Here is a 23,676-nt window from a genome sequence, read left to right as displayed (position 1 = left end):
TGCTGTGGCCCCTGTAACAAGGTATTCCACTGTCTAGAGGTAGAATTTTCTTGCTTGAGGGTACATTCGAGCACACAATTCTATCTTAATTCTTTGTCTCTTGTTTCTTAAAGTTTTACAGTTGCTGTTCTTAAAATGTTTTATTTTAGTTGTTCGTTGCTTCTTTCGTAGTTTATTTATTTCCTTGTTTCCTTTCCTCACAAGGTCATTTTCCCCGTTGGAACACTTGGGCTTACAGCATCCTGGTTTTCCAAATAGGATTGTAGCTTAGCAAATAATAATAACTAATAATGTCCTGCCCATGTCCATTTCTTTTTCTTACATGTTATTCGAATATCCTGTACTTCACTTAGTTTGCCCTCGTATTCATGTTGCTCTTTTTCTGTCGTTTAGGGTTATTCCCATCATTATTATTTCCACAGCTCTATGTTTTAACTAGCTTATGTTCCAAGGCATTGGTAAGACTCAAAGTTTCTGACGCATAAGTTGAAACTGGTATGACTATCAGATCAAATACTTTTATTTTTAGAGAAAGTGGCATTTTAATTTCCCTAATTACCTTTTGTTTACCAAAAGCTCCACATCCAATGCTTAACCCCCTTTTGATTTCGGCCTCATCCTGGGGAAATACTTACTGTCTGTCCTAATTACGTATATTCATTAACAATCTGTCTGTCCTAATTACGTATATTCATTAACAATTCCTAGAAGTTCGTAAATAACCCTTATTAGGTGTCTATATGCATTTACAATTACTATAATCCCATTTTCATTTCTATTCATTTTCAGTCCTACATTTCTTCTTTCTCGATTCAAATTTTCTATCGTCTTTTGCAATTCCTCCCGTGAATCAATAAATACAACTCTGTCATCTACAAATCTTACGTTGATAAGGTATTTCCCATTGATTTTAATTCCTACATTTTGCCAATTTAAATTCTTAAAAATTTTGATTTTTCTAGGAATGCTGTGAATAATTTAGGAGAGATGGGGTCTCCCTATTTAACACCTTTCTCAATTGGAATTTTCTCCCTATCTTTATGTAGTTTTAGGATTGCCGTACTTCCTGTATATATAAATTATCTTCAAGTGTTCTAACATACGATTCATCTATTCCTTGTCTTTGTCAAACTAAAGCTGTAATGAAAGCCATTCAGAATCATAAGTTTTCTCATAGTCTATAAATGCCAGTTGTTGAATACCCACTTCTAATTCCTTCCTGCTCTCTCGGTTGATTAAAGTCTAGTAGTCATTCTATTCGGCTTAATATGATCTTTGTAAATAATTCACATATTACGGAGAGTAAACGTATTAGGCGGTAATATTTCAGGTCTTTTGTCTCCCTTTTTGTGTATTAGTATAACGATGAAATTTTTCCAAGTTGTAGGTATATAGCATTCTTGCAGATATTATGAGTAAAGTTCAGCAAGTTTTACTACAATTAAATCTCTTCCATCCATTATCAAATCAACTGTTAGTCAATGTTCTTCGGCAGCTTAGCCTCTTTTCATGCTTTTTAATGTTTGCTTTACTTTTACTGTTACGTTTGGTACCCGCTCATGTGTTTCATTATTTCTATTGGACAAGTTATTTATCATATCACAATTGTATAGCATTGTCTAGAAGTCCTCTGCAATTTTTATCACTCCATCTCTATTGTTGATATGTCCATTTTCGTCCTTTAAAGTAAACATCCAGTCTTTTTTTTTTCATTAATTTGATGCTTCTTCCTTTCTTTAGTGTTTCCTCAATTTTGGTTTTTAATTTGTTAATTGTTTTGGATAATACTGTTAATTCTATTTCATCTCTTGGATTTTACCCTCATTTCCAATTTGTTCTTTATTGGGATTTTCGTCTTTTCTTATAGCTTTCCTTGACATTGTTAAGGAACTTTACCACCTATCTCTTGTGCTGATTCCAATACAAATTGTGTTAGATTACTGTTCATTTCTTCTTTACTTGCTTCCTTTTCATCATGTAGCTGGGAGTTTTAATTGACTGGCGACTTTTTATTACTGGGAATATTGTAATACAGTCTGGAAACTGGATTCTTACTTTATAAATCAGTCAGAAACTGTAGCGAAACTTTTGTACGCAATAAGAGATTCATTTACGAGGTCGGTTTCTTACGGGAAAAGTAATTCATAGGGTATAGTTGACACAAAGCTATTATCATCACAACTGGCAAAGGTTAAAGCTAGTTACCCAAAAAGAAAAACTGACCGAGATAAAAAAAAAACTGAAACTATTGAACAAACTAAAATTACAGAACATTAAAAAAGAACAAATTAAGACTAAATATGTTACAAATAACGTAAACTATGAATTTTAATCTTTTAAAGTCCTATCGATTCAGTCATACGATTACGATCATTCTAGAATTTGTCACGGTCAGAATAAAATCCTGTGAAATACTGTGCTTCATCAAAAGAAATGGTAAATGCTTTAGCACAATGAGCTAATTGGATGACAGCGCTAGTGCCAGAGATCGATATCGAGATGATGGAGAGGGAATTGAATGTATCTCAACTTTCGTCCAACGGCTGAAGATGAGAGGCAGTTCAAGATCAAAAGCACGGCAATATCGAATAGACAGGTCTTCAAAAACCTTTAGACCTCCTCAGTATACTGATGTTTCTCCAAAGTAAATATTTGGCCAAGAATCACACCTAAAATCTTTAAATAGCTGCAATGCCAATGAGAAAATCCAGATTGAGGGAGGGGGGATATAAGTGGAGGTTTAACTCCCAATCACCAATAAGACTTTACTGCAAATCCGAGTTGATTTCAGTTTAAGCCTGAATCTGTGCTGCAGTAAATGCGGTGGTTGTTGAGAGAATGCTGGGTATATGGAATTTGGAAGACGCTCCTGGGGATGGGAGAAAATACATGGCAAGTTCTGTAACCATAAAGATTTTCAGGTAAAATGAAATATATAATAAATCTTACTTAAACCAGCCAAGGTTTATATTTGTATGTTGTATTTGGCAATGCCATTTTTCCTATCAAGACCTTTTATATTTGAAGTTTGCCTTATAATAATAAAGTATTAATTCTTTGGTGTTGTTCTAGACATATAATTTCATCTCTAAAGAAATGGATGCATCAAAATAAAAGAACTATAATGAATCAAATTAATATCTTCAATCAGGCTACTTACAACTAATGGCAAGTCATTAAATTCAGTCAGGCACGCCAAAGTATACTCCTCCTCGATGATGTCAGTAATCGTTGCTGAGGTTTAACTGTATTTTATTGTGTTGTCAATAACGTAGAAACATGAAATGGTCGCAGCAGAATACATCTCTTTATACTATCACGTAAAGTAACGTCCATAATATTGTAAATTCAATAAAACTGAAATAAGGCCAGGATGTAGTCACTTTAAAAAACATAACTGGAATAACCCAGTTCCTTGAAAAATATGTATTTTAAAATCATATTCCTTAACCTAAATTCTACAGTCGAATATATCAACCTAAATGGGCTCTGATTTAAAAAAAAAAAAATCTAAATTAAAAACAAACTCCAAAACGTATCTTGGGCCGAGTAGGGTTAACACATTTATCAAAACTCCATAAACTGCTAAGAATATAAAAATAATCTACTCGATGAATGCAATATGTTCACAGAATGAAATATCGGCTCAGAAATAAATACTAAAATAAATCAAATTCGAAAAATAACCATTAATGACCTGGAGAATTAACAGAGAGTCTATTATAGACTTTTTAAGTGATTGTAAAACACAGAAACATAAATACATAATTCAATAATCACCTCATGGAAATGCTGTCACTCACGAACAGCAAGATGTAATAGGTTATGCTACTCTTATACCTTGAAAGAGGACAAAGCAGAAAAGCAACGATACATTCATTAATTACAATGAAGTTTTAATGCCTTGAAGGAATAAATAACTAATAGTTGCTGGTCAAATATAGGGCAATTTGTTATCAAGACACTCGGGATATAAAAGGGAAAATTGCGTGACCAAAAGATTTATATCCACGCTACCAGTAATATAAATAGACCTCAGTTGAGGCTACAACAATCTACAGTTATTAATCACTACTTCAAAGAATGGATTGCATTCACGCTAGATAAATATACTACCAATCAATTAGAAAGTTAAAAATACTAACACGTGAGAGTCACGTGTTTAAAACAAACATCTCATCTCTCGTCAATTGCAACACGTGACTCATGATGAAATTAAAAGTTCGCAAATAATATTTGATAATATAAATTTATATAAAAGGAAATACGGAATTAGATGCAATATTTCAATATTACCGAGAAATAACTACTTAGGGAGGAAAAATCTTCAATTTTGTCTGGGTTTTCATCGACATAAACTGCAAGATTCATCTCTATAATCCAGGTTTATTGGGAGACTCGGAGAGGACATTTTAGAGGATTCTTTGACGGCTGAAGGAGGGCGATGAACAGCAAGAACAGGAAGCAGAGAAGAAAGAGGAAAAGCAGGAGGCAACAAAAGAGAACACCAGGTGCAGGAGGACTTAGGGTTGGGGGGTGAGAGTTTGAAGACAAGTGAGAGTTTGAAGAAGGGCGAGAGTGGACAACGGGTGAGAGAGATCCAGAAGAGGCTTTTCAAGAGGGGTTGAGTGATTGAAGGATGGAGGGTGGGGGTGAGGGTTGGTTGGTTACCAAGAGAGGGAAGACATAATGGAGGATTAGAAAGATACTGACGAAAGCAAGTGCTATTGAGTGTTCTCTATAATTTTCTGTCATTCTGTCGACAACCTGCGTCCCAGCAAGACGACGACGAAACAGGAGCCGGGGGAAGTTTCAGCTGGACATCTTCTCCAATACATCTCTTATTGGCCAATTCTTCCAAGCACCGTTGGCAGTGAGGAATTTAAGTGATAAAAAGAATAGTGCTTTGATCGCTCAAGTTGTAAGGGGTTTAAAAATGTGAGCCTTCACCTTAGCAGTAATTGCTTACTCTTCTTGCGATTCTTTGTATTAGGTAGGTTCATTTTTTAATTTCTTGGTCTTTTTTTTTTTAAATTAATGTCTTATTTGATACAAAAAAGAAAAACTATGCACGATTAAAAAACGCACGTAATGTCAAGTTTACGTATTAAATGCCATGTCTTTGCAAGTAGTTCAATATTCGTTCACCTAATTGGAAAATTGAAATGGCTGATAAACTCCTAATATTGAATTTTAATACAAATGAGAGACTCGTAATATTAGGAAAATAGTGATTTACCATTAGATATAAAGTTTTGGCTCATACGGAATGGGTTACATTCTTTTTCTTATGGTTTCATGGAATAATTAGGGCTAAATTTAGTTGTCCGTTACGTTTTTGCGCCTGGAAATTCTAATTTCTATGTTTTACATGACTATATATATATATATATATATATATATATATATATATATATATATATGTATATCTACATATACATATATATATATATATATATATATATATATATATATATATATATATATATATACATATACATATATATATATACATATACATATATATATATATATATATATATATATATATATATATATATATATATGTATACAATCAGCATTTATGTATATCAATTAGACACACACACACACACACACACATATATATATATATATATATATATATATATATATATCTGTGTGTATATGTATATATGTATATATATACTGTACATAAATATACACACAAATATATATATATATTTATATATATACATATATATATATATATATATATATATATATATACATACACATACATATATATATATATATGTGTGTGTATAGGGTATGTATATATATACATACATATAAACAGTGTATATTATATATATATATATATATATAATATATATATATATATATATAAATATATATATATATATATATATATATATATATATATATATCCTCCTACGCCTACTAACGTAACGGGTCTGGGTTAGATTTCACCACTTGTCTCTATCTTGAGATTTTAATTCAGTACTTCTCCATCTATCATCTCCTACTTCGTGCTTCATAGTTTTCAGCCATGTGGGCCTGGGTCTTCCAATTCTTCTAGTGCCTTGTAGAGCCCAGGTAAACGTTTGGTGAACTATTTTCTCTTAGAGAGTGCGAAAAGTATGCCCAAACCATCTCCATCTACCACTCACCATGATCTCATCCACATATGGCACACGACAACATATAAACATATTTAGTCGTTTCTAGTCCAGTGCTGGGAAAAGGCCTCAGACATGTTCATATTCACGTCTGGGGTTTGGCCAGTTTTTATCAACATGCTGGTCACTGGTCACATTGCTCACAGAAAACCAACTTGGCCTTGATGTACCTTTGTGCAGCTTTGGTGATCAGGACGATACACAAAACCTTTTATCCCGTTAAGGTATCCCCACTAACAAAGGGATATATATATATATATATATATATATATATATATATATATATATATATATATATATATAATTATTACTTGCTAAGCTACAACCCTAGATGGAAAAGCAGGATGCTATAAGCCCAGGGGCCCCAACAGTCAAAATAGCCCAGTGAGGAAAAGAAACAAGGCAAAATTAAATATCTTAAGAACAGTAACAAAATTTAGATAAAGATTTCCTATATAAACTATAAAAAAAACTTTAACAAAACAAGAAAAAGAGAAATTAGATAAAATAGTGTGCCCGAGTTTACCCTCAAGCAAGAGAACTCTAACCCAAGACAGTGGAAGACCATGCATGGTACAGAGGCTATGGCACTACCCAAGACTAGAGAACATTGATTTAATTTTGGAGTGTCCTACTCCTAAAAGAGTTGCCTATCATAGCTTAAGTCTCTCTTCTACCCTTACCAAGAGGAAAGTGGCCACTGAGCAATTACAGTGCAGCAGTTAACCTCTTGGGTGAAGAATTGTATGGTAATCTCAGTGTTGTCAAGTGTATGAGAACAGAGGAGAATATGTAAAGAATAGGCCAAACTATTCGGTGTATGTGTAGGCAAAGGGAAAGTGAACCGTAACCAGAGAATGAATAAAATAAGTACTGTCTGGCGGATCTAGGACAACTGCCCCCGAGACAACTGCCCTCAGAACAGTTGCCCCCCGACAACTGCCCCCAGGACAATTGCCCCCGTAGGACTACTGCCCCCCGGAAAATTGCCCCCCATTTTGCCATTTACGTAATTACTTTTTAGTAACAATTTACGAAGATATTCTTCCTAATTACATAATCGGTCATTGAACAAATAATTGTATCTATTTCCTAAATTTATTACCATTTATGTAGTTTTTCCTAATTAGGTAATCGGTCGTACGATTTATAGTTTATTTTCGAAAGCTATCGCCAATGGGCTAATTCTGTATAGTTAAACAAATGTTTACAAAAAAAAAAAAAAATAAAGTAAGAAGTATTATGTGTCTAATCGGTCGTACGAGTTATAGTTTATTTTCGAAAGCTATCGCCAATTGGCTAATTCTGTATAGTCAAACAGATGTTTACAAAAAAACGCTATCAGGATTCTAGCATACAAATAGCAAACATTATGCTAGAATTTGAGAACCACGATGTATTGGAATTTTTGAGATACATAGCCCACAATTTAAAATTCTAGTATTTAAATCCCTTTTCAATATTTCTGCAACCCATCTATGCACAAATTTTAGTATATAATGTTATCTTTTTAAAACATGTATTTTTTAAATCATGTATTTTTTATTAACAATAACAAAACATTAGTTTTAATAGTTATTATGTATTTTTATTTTTTACACCATTGCCCAGTGGTTTTACAAGGGCAATTGTCCCGGGGGCAGTTTTCCTACGGGGGCAGTTGTCCTACGGGGGCAGTTGTCCCGGGGGCAGATGTCAGGGGGCAGTTGTCCGGGGGGCAGTTGTCCGAGGGGCAGTTGTCCTGATACCCTGTCGGGCCAGTCAAAGGACCCCTTAACTCTCTCGCGGTAGTATCTATATATATTATATCTACATATGTATATATTAATTCCTATAAATACACACACACACACACACACACATACACACACACACACACACACACACACACATATATATATATATATATATATATATATATATATATATATATATAAATTACATATATAAATCAAAAACATCAATTTACACACGCAACTGTTCAATAAAAATCACCGGGAATTGAGGTATAACAGGGCTATATATAATGTTTCTACCTATACATACAAAAATACCCTTAAATATAAGCTATGTTTGTATACATGAGTGTAACATATTGTGTATTATATATATAATATATATATATATATATATATATATATATATATATATATATATATATATCTTACTTATATTGTAATCGATCTCTTTAACATGTTTCTTTAAAAGGGCCTATAAAAGAAAAAGAAAGGAAATAAAAAGAAATCACTATATTTCAACCAATACACATTGGCCCTCTTCAAGGTGTAAAGTAAAAATGAGGAATGGAGTGGACAGTTTATATATGAAAGCAAAAGGGTGTTTCCAATTGTTCCAAGGTTCCAGCACTTAATACAACCTTAGAACAATTGGAAACACTCTTTTGCTTTTATAATTAACCCGTCACTGGCCCACTCTATTCCTCATCTTTACTTCACACCTTCAAGAGAGCCAATGTGTATTGGTCGAAATATAGTGATTTATTTATATTTCCTTTGTTTCTTTTATGGGCCTTTTTAAAGAAACATTGAATATATATATATATATATATATATATATATATATATATATATATATACATATATATATATATATATATATATATATATATATATTAGATTATATTTTAGATATATTTTAGATTTTGAAAATAAAGGATTTGATATTAATGGAGAATACCTTAACAACTAAAGAGAGCCAATGTGTATTGGTCGAAATATAGTGATTTATTTATATTTCCTTTGTTTCTTTTATGGGCCTTTTTAAAGAAACATTGAATATATATATATATATATATATATATATATATATATATATATATATTAGATTATATTTTAGATATATTTTAGATTTTGAAAATAAAGGATTTGATATTAATGGAGAATACCTTAACAACTAAAGATTTGCAGTTGACATAGCTGTGTTTAGTGAATTATGGGAGAAATTACAAAAGATGACAGTTGATTTGAATAGAGAAAGCACAAATATAGGGCTGAAAATTAATGAGTAAAACTAAGAAAATGTTTAATTAAAATGCAGACTACTAAAAGTTATGGAAGAACCTCTAGAGATTGTTATTGAATACACGTAGTTTGGACGGTCAGTTAAGTGTTTCCCCAGGACATGAGACCGACATCAAAACGTTGGTATGTATGGAATGGAGAGAAATTTGGCAAGCTCTGTAACTATAAAAAAAATTCAGGCATAATTAAAATTAAAATTCTACTTTCTCTAAAAGGAAAAGTATTCAATGAGACAGTCCTACCAGTATTAACTTATGCATCAGAAACTTGTAGCCTTATTAAAGCTTTAGAACATAACCTACTATGAGATTCAGGGCCTCTGTAACACGTTTTTTTGGACTTTGCTCCTTATCAAAGCATCGGATGTAGCTGAAAGTTGACATATGTATATTTTACAACCACACACAAATTTTGTCAGCATTATCAATAGCCTAAACCCGATAGTTTTAATTCTTATAGAGTAAAAATGATCTAGTCGACGCCATGGCCAGTGATAACGAGCCAAGAGTTGAAAACATTCATTACGTAAGCAATGTAAACACCTTTTGACAAAATTTTGCCCCGCCCATCCACCAGACACCCATTCACCTTGTTCCATCTGCTCTGAAACCCATAACAATCAAGAATGGCTAAAAGGATTTGGAATTGCCCCCGTGGTTGCAAAACTGCATTTGTCTTACGACTTGTAACTTTATACAGTCAAGAGAAAGCCCGTGGCCATATTTACTATAGCCTGAATAGGTAATTATTCAGTTTCTAGTTTAAATCCAATGTTTATGGTCTGATTTGTATTTAGCGCAACATGATTATAATACTTGTAATGTCATTCAGCCTTTTGAACATTTCCATTAACTATTCACTATGCCACCAAGAGAGAGAGAAAGAGAGAGATTGTATGTAAACAGTCTTTATATAACTATTTTTGTTAAAATAAGAATTTTGTGCTAAAATCTCCATCAGACCAACGGATCATCCGATATAATTTTTTTTCTTCTTAGTCCGTACGACCGTGTTGGCTATGTTTTGGGCATGACTGCATTTTGTAAATAAATCAGGAATATGTTTAGGAGTTTTATTTGTACATCTAATGGGAATTTATAGAAGTAAAGTGAACATAATTCATTTATCCTTTAAAATAATTACTACATGTAGCAAAACGAATAGTAGTAAAGATGATAATGCAATGAAGGAATGATACCATACTTTATGTTTAGCTTCAACATCGGCAATAACATACCCAGTTGCCATAATTTGTTAGCTTAATGAAATAACCTATCATCTAATGTTAAACTTAATTTCTGAGGAGACCATGGCTTATTGCACAGTGAAAAAACATTACAAAGACTTTATGAATGGCGGAACGATACATAAATGTGGGTGGGGTATCTGTGCTAGCGTAGTAATACTACTGTAGCAGTAGTGCCACAACAGTAGTATACATGAATTAAACGTTTAGGCCAACTGCTGGGATCCTTGAGGATCATTTAGCACTTCTTAAAACTACTCGAGAATTGAGTTTTTATAGCCAGAATTTGAATTTTCTGATCCAACAATGCCCATGATAGCCTCCAGTGTTATCCTGAATTATAACCAGGCCAAAGTGGGTGGAGCCTCATGAAGTCATCATTCTGACGATAATTATTGGTGAAGGTTTAAAGCCAAAATTCGGTACCGGCTATTTTTTTTTTTTTTTTTTTTTTTTTACAGTAAATAGGTAGGTAGATAGACAATAAATAAAAATTGCTTGACATTGGATATAGCAGTTATCAAATCAAGCTTGTTCACTACGTTTTTGAAAATTACCAACTATTCCCTACACCTTGTCAATCTGATTGTGACCTATAAAGTAGACTGTAATTTCTTAGGAAACCTATTTTGTGAGTTAGACTAATAATCGAAGTGTTTTTGTATTTATTAACATATTTTGTTGGTTTGTTCGTTATGACAATTATCAGTGGAGAGGTTTCAGAGTTCATAAAGGTGTACTGCTTTGCTTTTATTTAAACTTTTGTGTCATTGTGGGCAGAGGTATAGCCTTCGTTACGTATATTATTATTATTATTATTACTTACTAAGCTACAACCTTAGTTGGAAAAGCAGTATGCTATAAGCCCAGGGGCTCCAACAGGGAAAATAGCTCAGTGCGGAAAGGAAAAAAGGAAAATAAAATATTCTAAGAAGAGTAACAACAATAAATATCTCCTATATAAACTATAAAAACTTTAACAAAACAAGAGGAAGAGAAATAAGATAGGAGAGTGTGCTCGAGTGTACCCTCAAGCAAGAGAACTCTAACCCAAGACAGTGAAAGGCCATGGTACAGAGGCTATGGCACTACCCAAGACTAGAGAACAGTGGTTTGATTTTGGAGTGTCCTTCTCCTAGAAGAGCTGCTTACCATAGCTAAAGAGTCTCTTCTACCCTTACCAAGAGGAAAGTGGCCACTGAACAATTACAGTGCAGTAACCCCTTAGGTGATGAAGAATTGTTTGGTAATCTGTGTTGTCAGGTGTATGAGGATAGAGGAGAATATGTAAAGAATATGCCAGACTATTCAGTGTGTATGTAGGCAAAGGGAAAATGAACCGTAACCAGAGAGGAAGATCCAATGTAGTACTGTCTGGCCAGTCAAAAGACCCCATAACTCTCTAGCGGTAGTATCTCAACGGGTGGCTGGTGCCCTGGCCAACCTACTACCTACAAATCATCGATCGAGAAAGAGGGAAGAAATGCCGTCATAAGTTACGTAACGAGTGCGTTCGAAACCTTTTCTCTGAGTAAGTTGGCCCGTCTTCAAAAAACGTCACTTTTACATTATAAGTACCAAATTTATTCAACCTTCGTAATGCAGAATATAGTCAAAATTTATGTGTAGATATAATGTGCATTCTGAAGAAGCGTTATATTTATGAAATTCATAGATAAAAAGTTATTGCGAAAAAACCGTGTTACAGAGGCCCTGAATCTCATAGTAGTTACAACTTGAAGAGCAATGGAAGGAATACTGTGAATGAGCGTCAGAAAAAGAGCAACATGGATAGGAGAGCAAACTTAATTAGAGGATATTCTAACATGTATGAAAAAGAAATGGACATGGGTATAACATATGAGAAAAACAGACGATAGATGGACATTACGAATAATAGAATAGGTTCCTAGAGATTGTTAAAGAAGCAGGGGAAGGAAGAGAGGACGATGGATTGACGAACTAAGAAAGTTTGCGGGTGTGGACTGGCACAGAAAGACCATAAACAAGTGGAAGGTCCTGTCTGAGGTCATTGTTCTGAAGTGGATTAATAACGGCTGATGATGATGATATGCAAATTACACACACACACACACACACACACATATATATATATATATATATATATATACATATATATATATATGTATATATATACATATATATATACATATACATATATATATATATATATATATATATATATATATATATATACAGATATACATATACACACACACATATATATATGCATACATAACTTACATATTCGTATATAAATAAATAAATTACATATTTACACAAGTATATAGATATATGTATATACACATGTATATCTATACATACATAGATGAATAAAAAAAAAATATATATATATATACACATATATATATGTATATATATACATATATATATGTATATTTATACTATGTATATATGTATATATATGTATATATATTCACCATTAATATACAAAAATCTAAAAATCGAAGGCAACAGCTCTCTAGAGAAATGGAGTTCCACATATTTTCTAGGATGACAGAAAAACTACACATACATTTCTCGATTTAATATTTGGTGTTGCACGTGTTTCGAATCACTTTTTTTCACACGGTTCTTCGTTACGACCACATTGGACTAAAGATGAAATTACACTTAATCAATCATCAAATATTGATAATAAAAAGATGATTTGAGAAGAAAAATGTAAAGAATAACTTTGAAATACAAAAAGGATTTTACCCTATGTTTCACAGAATTTCATGACCAATCTCACAAGCTCTCCGCACTACGAAGAGGCTCACGATTCCAATCTCGCAATAGGAGTGACATCGGTTCTTGAGAAATTTCATATCTTGTCCAAAGTGACTAAACTGTGAGGCTTACTTGCTCCATCAGAAAATCTAGATATGTAACCTGCGCTGATCTCCGATTCCAATCCCTTTGGAGCAGCGCATTTCCTATAGAAAATTGTTAAAATTTTTACAAGTAGACAACAAATGCCTATCATCAGAGCATAATTATCAAGAAATCACAACAATCTTATATGGCAGTGCATACGATGAAGTCCAAAAAATACCTTTTGAATTTTTTTTATACATATAAATTCTTGAAAATATTATTAAAAACATCTAGATCTTCCACGAATATCACAACTTTGGCTGCACGTAGCAAAGCCTCATCATCGTAAACAGATCTTGAATCCTTAATTTAGTATCACACACACTATTTCTTAAGGGTCCAGTGGAAGTTCTGGTGCCATGCAGCAGAACCTCCTCTTGCTGGCCTGCAGAATATTGTCTGAAGAAAATTAATTAACATTCAATGAAGGCTGTTGCAGTGTGATATTTAGAACTTCAGCAATCATCAGTCACCCACAGTCATCGTCCTCGTGATCAACTTCAGGATTCCAGATAAAAGAGTTTAAAGAAAGCTTTTTGTCATATGCATTAGCAAAATGAATATGCATGGTCCTGTTGTTGTGATGAGCTTGAAGGCTTTTTCTGAGAGTTTCATTCTGTAGCCAATATAGATTATATTGAAGGCGACTAATAAGATGAGTCTGCTGAAGACTTTCATCCAAACGTTCTCACATGATGAATTTGGTTTTACTGTATTATAGTAGTTCTATCTTCTAGGCCATCCTGTAATATATTCTGGCAAAGAAAATTATATTTCACAGTTTTTCTTGAAGTGATGGGCACATGTATAAAATTCACCGACCTTCTCCTTATCATTTCTTTTATGATATTATTGGAATATCCATTGTTTTTCATCTGTCTATCTCACATATTCAAGCTCATTATGGGCTGCTTAACAACTACTAATGAGGGAAAAGCCCTTCCGATATAAGCACCAATGATAGATCTCTTGCGTAAGTTTCAACACACTCCCTTTGAATTGAGGCAACGACCAGTATTTGTAGATTTTGTGAAACTTTGTTGGTTGTTTCTCGACAAGAACACAAAAATGGAATAGTCTTGCTTCAATTGTAAGTTTCTGAACTTCAACTATTTTTAAAGACACTAGTCGGTTTCCATGTTTCGTTAGGTATTTTAATGATGAACATGCCATTCACATATCGTGCATAGTTTGCTGGCTTCTTGTAACTCCTGAATATTCTTTTTTTCACATCAGCCACATGTCTGGTGGCTAAAGAGAGCTCTAGATTGTGATCCCATTGCCACTCCAACTATCTGACGAAAGTTCTCTCCTCTGTATGAGAAGATTTCAGCATTTCTTTCAGCCATTCTTCGGGAATTAGAAGGGGTTCCTTGCCATTATCTGTAAATGTTATCTAATACGATTTGAATAATCTCCTGAACTTGGACGTCCAAATCTAGGGATGCTATGTCCTTAAACCCATCCTGAGGAGATAAGGATGTTAATAAAATCGACGGAGGACTTCAATGAATAGCCTGCTGATGTGTAAAGTACTAAATGTTGCTCGGTAACTTGGCCAATCTATATATTACAGATAGCATTTGTAAAATTATAGGTCTTAGTGGATTTAATGGTTCAAGTGTATTGACAGTCCCATACTAATATCCCTGCCATTAGTCACTGACTACCTTCAAGAACTCGACATCCTCCTGCAGGCTATCAGTTTCGCTCCTGTTATCCTCTTGCGTTCTCTTTACTTTAGATTATCAGTTGGGTCCATGTCTATTAAGTTTTTAATGACACTCAAGATATTATTTATCTTCTGCAAGTATCTATTCTTCTCTCTTTATGATGACACTCATATATAGCAAATTTACCATCTCTATCCCTCGGTTTCTTGGCAACTTCAAAGAGGGATTTATACAAGATTCTTCAGGTGAATGAGCTACTGCAACAAAAATCACCAGTTAAAATTTAACCTGATATCTTTTGTGAGTGATTATCATCTAAGCCTCCAAGTTTCTACTTGCCCTTATACAATCTCTTCACGATTTGAAGGTTGCTCATGAGAGGCCAAAGAAAGCGACATTGCCCAGTCATTAAATGTCTTGAGACGCAAAGCACACATACATATAAGACCCAAAAACAACTTCCACAACCCACGCTAGAACCACAACCCACGCTAGAACCAGAGAGAACAAGCAACTGGCGATGACTCAATAGGTAAACCTAATGACAAACCCCCTATCATACGGATGGTAAGGTTGTGTTCATTACTGAAAACTATCGAGTCGTACTTGTCAGAATCCACAGATTATGTCTTGGCGTTTCCACTAAGCTACAAAACGCTAAAATATTAAAAATGCATAATTATACAATTTGAAATTAAGGGATAAAAATCGACTGAAACTTGTTTAATTATCATTGCACTGAACTTACGTAGGCTAAGATATTGACATTAACAGACTTTAGGGAGATGGATGGTTCCCAAAGGATATTATAATTCAATACCAAGAACGGACAATTCTTAAAGGCAAATTGGCGTTTTCATAACTAAAATCTAGAACATGTAAACTTGTCTGACAATTAGGCGACATGAACATAGTAGGAGGCTTGGTGTATCTATTAGTGTATCATATATGTAGTTGATAAAGAATAGGTTGTCAATTATTGAAAATTGAAGAACGCTCACCCAGACATGAGCTACGTGTTCTATCAGGACTTTAGGTTTCTTGAAGTGAGGAATACACGATGGCATTACGTGGTTATCACTTCAGATCTTGCTGTAAAATCTGCAACAGAATGCATCTTGTACAATATAAGTGACTAATGAAGTTACATTTGTTTAAAAGGAAATGACTTGAATTTATTTTAAGTGAACAGCTCTATCTATTAGCAGTACAAAATAATTCTGACTTACATTTAATTTCCATTTTTCTCACGCTTTCGATAAGTATTCCACTCTTTTGTATGCAATTTCATTTCAAACTTTTCCATCTCATTTTAAAGACGCATGTGTTGCCAGATAAGATTTCAAATAAGGTTATATGGTGTTAACATGATCATTTCCAGAGAGAGAGAGAGAGAGAGAGAGAGAGAGAGAGAGAGAGACAGAGAGGGAGAGAGAGAGAGAGAGAGAGAGAGAGAGAGAGAGAGAGACAGAGAGGGAGAGAGAGAGAGAGAGAGAGAGAGAGAGAGAGAGAGAGAGAGAGAGAGAGAGAGAGAGAGAGAGAGAGAGATTTCAGATATTTTTGTTCCGCAGTTTTCTCATAAGTGAATAATCAGATATTGATTATATGAAGTAGTCTCATTCTTCGTATTTCATGTGGAAAGAAAAGAACTTGACTGATACTGAGAGCGTCTCAGAATATTCAAGGAGATAAATAGATTGCTCACTTCAGGTTTTAAGAATAAAGGTTTGTTTTGAATAATTGGAACCTTAACAGGTATTTATGTTATTTGAATATTCGAACCATTGGAAAACAGTAAATACTTATTTAAATAAAAACATGATTGATTTACAAAACTTAAATTACGCAGTAGCGTGGTATATAGTGAATAAAAGTGCATTAAGTCGAAGTACATCTATTTCTCAATACTGGAATATATGTCTGAGTCAAATATTTTATAATACTATAGTTACTGATATTCAGAAGGACTAATTGTCATTTTTATTATGTCTTGACATTGCCTTTGTTCAACTGATACCCCTTTCCATGAAGACACTTTTTCATTTTGACTTGGATCAAAGAAAGTTTTATTTTTTGGGGAATATCTTTTTCACAATAACTCAATCAAGTTTAACTACAATAAAAGGAAAATCTTCCTATCCAGTTCTGTACTATATACATCTCTCTTAAATTTAACATTATCAGCGTTTTAATCAGTTCACAACTTAGGGAACTTTCATATAATTACCTTTTTTACAGTCACACCATTCAACGTAGTTCCAGTATAAAGACTTACTGTACTTATAATTCACAACTCGGTACAGATTGGAACAAAAAATGTGGAAACGTTTCATCAATATAAATGAACTAAATGGCGCCTATTTACATTCTAAATGTGCTCCCCTCTATTTTCACAAATATCGATCATTTGACGTGGAAGTTCCCCAGGTCTTTTTAACTTTTCTCCCTAGTTATGTCATTAACTTGGTACCTGGATAATGTTCTCTTGACTGTTGTTGGTTTGAGCAAGTGGAGTAACGTTTAGTTTTCACTTGCTCCTCTTTATTTTCATTTAATGACATTACTAGGGAGAACAGTTAAAAAGACAAGGGGAACTTCCACATTAATTGATCGATATGCACACTTCTACAATTTTGACTACGATGTAATCGCGTACATATTTGAGACATCCTCGTGACACGGTATATATGCAGGTTCCAGAAAGGTGCCAGCATCCCATTACTGGCCATCTAAGGATACGCCGAACTCAAAATCCTGGCCTTTAATAAGTATTCAAACATCTACACTGATTATGTTGGGGACTACAGGAATAACCATAGAAAGCAGGCAACGTGTAATAATAAGATATAGGATATCTATATTGCCAAATTGACCGATATGACAATAAACTCAATATCAAACAGTGTAAGAGTTCTTTAGCCTTTTAACAGAATTAAATAAAAAGTGATAGATTAATTGATTAAACATGACTACTGTGATTAGATCTAAAAAAAACAATGCTTTTTATCGTTGTTTAAGTTATCCCGTTAAATTTGTGGGTTACCTCTAGTAGCCTTTTAGTAATGGGATGACCTTGTTATGCCTAACTCAAACATCTGAAATCTTCCATGGCAGATATGGATGGAGACCATGGTTACTGGATGGGCCTCACGACTGAGGTGTGTAGTTCGTGGCGGTTTTGAGATTCATCCGTCTTCTGATGAATGCCAATGTAAATATAATTTGCATCAAACTCTCTATTGGACTTTATCTTGTGTTATTGTAGGCCGCATTTTCTAATCAACACGCTCCTCGGCCCTCTGACATGAGGCGAGAGATATAATTCACTAACTTGAAAACAAAGAAACCAAAGACACTGGACTGCTGTCGCCTCATATCCCTAAAATTTCAAAGGTCTGTCCTTAACGTTTTCTTGGTAAAAGAACTATCTCAATGTATTTCAGAATATGTTGCCTCACTAACAAAAATGTAGACAGACTAATCTACACAACTAGGAAGCGTGAATATATACTGAAAAGAATAGAAACTGGGATAAAGAAGGGAGTTAAGCAAAGAGTCTTCAATCGGATGCTCAGTTTAGAGAGTTAAACTACTCTCTATCCAGAATCGCATGAATTACCTTTGTATATCTAGGAGTCCAGTTTAATTCCCGATTATCCTCCTGCAAGTTTTGACATAAAAAAAGAAACTGTATAAATATTAAAAAAGATTTGAGGCGTGTTGAATGCTTGAAAGTTAGAGATAAATACTCAGTAAACAAAGAAATAAATGTTGCGTAAAAACACTAATGCTCAGATCAAATCAAGTACATAAATCCTTATCACACCCAATAAATGTTAAGTGAGAACGTTGATATGAATCAATCCACATCAATTATACAACATGAATTATACAGTAGATTAATATGATGATGATTGTTGGCTTGTAAGCACAGATAACAAAGTTCCAGAAACAACACTGCTTGTGCTAATTATTATTTTGATTCAGTTATTCTAAAGTTACCACTTGTTAAAAAGAGATGTGTTGTTTGTGTTCCAGTTGATAGAATCGGTTCTATAACAAATTTCTCATAATGTTTCAATTTATAGTTATATTGAAACTTAAACTTACTGATTTTGTCCTGATTTCAACGTAAGGTCATAGCAAAATTTTTTTAAATTGGCTAATGTGTCAGACTTCAATCATCAGGTTGAAGGAGCAGCGAGTAGTTCCTGAATCATTGGAACGACGATGGCAGTGTAAGAGAGAGAGAGAGAGAGAGAGAGAGAGAGAGAGAGAGAGAGAGAGAGAGAGAGAGAGAGAGAGAGAGAATTACAAGGATTTTGGATGTCTCAAAGCTTTTTTAGTTCATCCGTGGAGACTCACTTTGCTCTTTGGTAGAGCGATTTAGTTTAAGCATTTAGAGAGTTCTTATGGTCTTGTCTAACTTACTCTTGAATTCGTTTACCAAGTTACTGTTTACTACATCCGATGGAAGTCTATTCTTCCAAGTATTTGCCATTATAAATGTAAAAATAATTGCCACATTGAGTGGTGTTGTATCTTTTCAATTTCAGTTTGTAACCATTACGTCTGGACAGATTTGCGCTAAGCGTGAATAGATTGTTGTAATCTACATTGTTATTCCTTAAGAATTTCGAATGCCTCTATTAACTGTTCCCTTAGTCGTCGAGTTCGTAGATCAAAAAAGTTTAAGCGTTCCATCCTCCGTCTATATCCAAACTGCCTTAGTGTTGGATCTACTATGCATTTCTGGGAAAAAATACTGTTTTTCTTTAATATCTCCCATACTAACTACTTGATCAGAAAGGTACTTTGACATAGCACTCAATTGACCTCCTCCCAATTTATTTTATAGTATAATGCATTTTCAAATATCGTTAATTAAGGGGTTTACTCTTGGCCTAGTAAATTCTAAGCCAAGTGAATAGGGTAAGTAGGTTGAGCAATTCGAATACCTACACTCCCCGTCTTTCCCCAGTATACAGTATAAATAGATACAGAATACACACATACAATATATAAAAATTTATATATATATATATATATATATATATATATATATATATATATACACACACACACATACATATATATATATATATATATATATATATATATATATATCAGCCGTAACTATTTTACTGCAGGACAAAGGCCTCGCGTCTGTTTATGGTCTTTCTAAACTAGTCTATACCAGTAAATTTTCTTAGCTCGTCAATCCATCGTCTTCTCTTTCTTTCCCTATTTCTCTTGCAATCTTTAGGAATCTATTCTGTTATTCTTAATGTCTATTATCTGTCATTCTCATTATATGTCCTACCCACGTCCATTTCTTTTTCTTACATGTTGTCGTATCCCTATTGCTCTTTTTCTGTCTCTTAATGTTATTCCCCCTCATTATTCTTTCCATGGCTCTTTGAGTTGTAATTAGCTTATGTTCTAGGGCTTTAGTAAAGTTCTAAGTTTCTGATGAATAATTGAATACCGGTAGGACCATCTCATTAAATACTTTTCTCTTTAGGAAAGTGGCATTTTACATTTCATAATCTCATTTTGTTTACCAACTCTCCATCCCATGTTTATCTTGCCTTAATGAGAGTCTCGTGTCCTGAGGAAACACTTATTGTCTGTCCTAATTACATATATTTATTAACAATCTTTTGGGATTTGCCCAAAACCATCATTTGTTAGCTTTGTATTTTCATTGAACATTATCTTAGTTTTACTCATATTCATTTTCAGTCAGACATTTCTGCTTTCTCTATAAATCTTCTATTATCTTTTGCAATTCCTCCCATGAGTGGTTAAACAGAACTGTCATCTGCAACTCATGTTGTTTAAGTATTCCTCCTTAATATTGACATCTACAGTTCCCAATGAAAATTCTCAAAAACTTCTAGGCACGCTGTGAATAATTTAGGATAGATGGGGTCTCCCTGTCTAACTCCTGTTGATATTTTCTCATTATTTTAATGTGGTTTTAGAATTTTTGCTGTTTATATATCTTCCAGGGTTCTAACAGAAGATTCACCTATTCCTAGTATTTGAAGGGCTTCCATTACTACTGAAATTTTGACAGAATTGAAAGATTTCTCATAATCTATAAATGCCACACTTAGTGGTTTGTCAAAAAACTAAAAACTAGAGAGATGTAAAGCCTCTGGATACAATGGAATAACTGCTGAGATGATATTGACCGAAAATGAAGTGACTCCCAGAATACTTTAAAGATTATTTTGTTGAATGTGTCGTGAAGAGGCAAAACCTTATGAATGGGAGCTAGGGGTCTTGTGAAAATAAAAAAAAGGGAGATCTGACTGATTGAAATAATTCTAGAGGCATCACACTTACGTCAGTTGTCATGCAAATATATTGTATGCTTATTCTAAAGAGCTGAAAAGAAAGACTGATGACAACCTGAGAGATGAACAAATGGGTTTTAGAAAAGATAGAAGTTGTTAGGATCAAATATTAACTTTAAGACATGTGGTACAGTTATGTGTGGAATACAGAATTCCACTTTTGAGGGCACTTGTGGATAATGAAAAAACATTTGATAGCTTGCACCAGCCAAATTTGTGGAGAGTCCAGCATTATCATGGAGTTCCTCATAATTATGTAAATTTGATTAAGTCTGTTCATGAGCATAGCAAGTGCAAAGTTAATTTTAGAGGAGTCCTATCAAATGAATTTCCAGTGAACAGTGGAGTAATCCAATGGAATGTGATGTCACCTATGTTGTTTATCCTCCTCATGGATTTTTTAATGCACAGAAAAGATGGGGATGGTGGAAAAGGATTGGACTGGACTGGTAACAGGATATTAGCTGACCTAGAGTATGCTGATGACACTGTCCATATTAGCAGAGTACTAGAGGGCTTGCAAAATTGTTTACCAGAATGCATGAAATATCACACGAGGTTGGACTCAATATAAATAGAAGAAAGACAGACATGATGAGAACGGAATATGCAATGGAAGATGAAATATCATTCGAAGGAGAAACGAATAATTGTAGATTTGAGAACAAAACCTTCAGAAGAATATTGGGAGTTAAATGGCTCGACAGGACTAGAAATGAAACAATAAGAGAAATTACCCGAGTGCTGTATATGGATCAGATCATGGTGAGGGGTAGATGAAGAGGGTTTGGGCATGATCTTTGCACTCCCAAAGAGAGATTAGTTCACCAAACTTTCAACTGGACTCCACAAGGCGCTAAAAGAGTTGGAAGACCCAGGCCTACATGGCCGAGGACTATGAAGCGTAAAGTACGAGATGATATGAATGGAGAAGTGTTGAATTGGGAGCTCAAGATAGAGATGACAGGCAAAATGTCACCGAGGCCCTTTGAGTCAATAGGCGTAGATGATATATATATATATATATATATATATATATATATATATATATATATATATATATATATATATATATTCAATCACTGAACCGCAAATAGTTTTAAACATCGAATTTACTGTGCCTCCCGGTCATAGACCATGGGGAAATTCTATTATTTTAGCTTAATGTTTTTGCCAAGGTAAGGATTCTTACATATACCTCAAAGTCAAAATAAAACTGACAGACTTAGACCATTGGGACACGCCAAAATGATTAAGAATCTGCTATACATATTCCTGCAGAATTCAAGTTTTTGCAGAACGACTGATTCGTGAGCGAAAGTGAGTCTAAGGCAGTGATGTACTATGTCTTCATGGCTATTCAACATCTTTGTGGATGAAGTGATGCGAGTTGTTAGAAGAAAAATTGTAGATATAGGCTGAAACTTATATGATAAGAAACTGAATTGTGAATGGAATGTAAAATGGTTGACGTTTGCAGCAAATGATGCTGCTGATTAGGGACAGTGATGAAAAACTGCAAAAGCTGGCAAGTACTTATGAACTTTTGCAAGAAAAGAAGGTCAAGATCAAATGTGAACAAGAGTGGTGTAATAAATTTCATAAAAAAAAACTAGGATGATACAGTTAGGAATCTTATTATGGATGGTGGAAGAATAGTAGTAGATGATATATATGGTAGTGTTTGATATGGATACATATGGATGATATCACATTAAAAATAGAGGGGAGTCGCACAACACAAGAAACAAGAAATCTACGAGGGTGTGTGCAAAACCATGTTAAAAGTCTACAACTGTCTTTGGAACCCTAAGAGGGATTGCATGATGGGATTGTTTAACTTAGTCTCCTCTATGGAATCAACTGATGAGCATGATTATTGCAAAACAAAGAAAAAATCTTGCAGGTTGTTAAAATGAACTGTTTGTACAGTATGTATCGTATAAGGAATGGGGATATACACAAAATTGGTACAATGGTTAACATAGGGTGGGTCAGATCATTCTGAGTTGGTCCGATCACGTGGAAATGAAGGGCAACAACTGATTAGTGACACAAGTCTATACTTCAATTCAAAAGTGAAAGGAAGTAGAAGATGCCCTATATGGGTTCGATAGGTGGTATGAAACACAAGTTGGGAAAAAAAGGCCCTAACATCCATGGGTGCAATGGAGCTTACAAGATAAAGGTTTAATGGTGGTGGTTGTAGTGGTGGTGGTGGTGTGTATGCGTGTGGGGAGAGGGTCTGGAACAAACTTTTTGAGTATT

General features: G+C 33.9%; 1 protein-coding gene across 1 annotated transcript in view; it reads left to right on the top strand.

Annotated features, from left to right (window-relative positions):
- The first annotated feature begins 4,968 nt into the window (after positions 1–4,968).
- The window catches only part of LOC137625454 (glycerophosphocholine cholinephosphodiesterase ENPP6-like), a 122,239-nt gene continuing 103,531 nt past the window's right edge, over positions 4,969–23,676 (top strand). The window contains exon 1 of the mRNA XM_068356380.1: positions 4,969–4,993. The gene's annotated coding sequence lies outside the window, so the exon portion shown is untranslated. The remainder of the gene's footprint in view (positions 4,994–23,676) is intronic.

This window comes from Palaemon carinicauda, chromosome 2 (genome assembly GCF_036898095.1).
Source record: "Palaemon carinicauda isolate YSFRI2023 chromosome 2, ASM3689809v2, whole genome shotgun sequence".
In the NCBI taxonomy this organism is placed as follows: Eukaryota; Metazoa; Arthropoda; class Malacostraca; order Decapoda; family Palaemonidae; genus Palaemon; species Palaemon carinicauda.
Note: the sequence above shows the minus strand (reverse complement) of the source record. Positions and strands in the feature narration are given on the sequence as shown.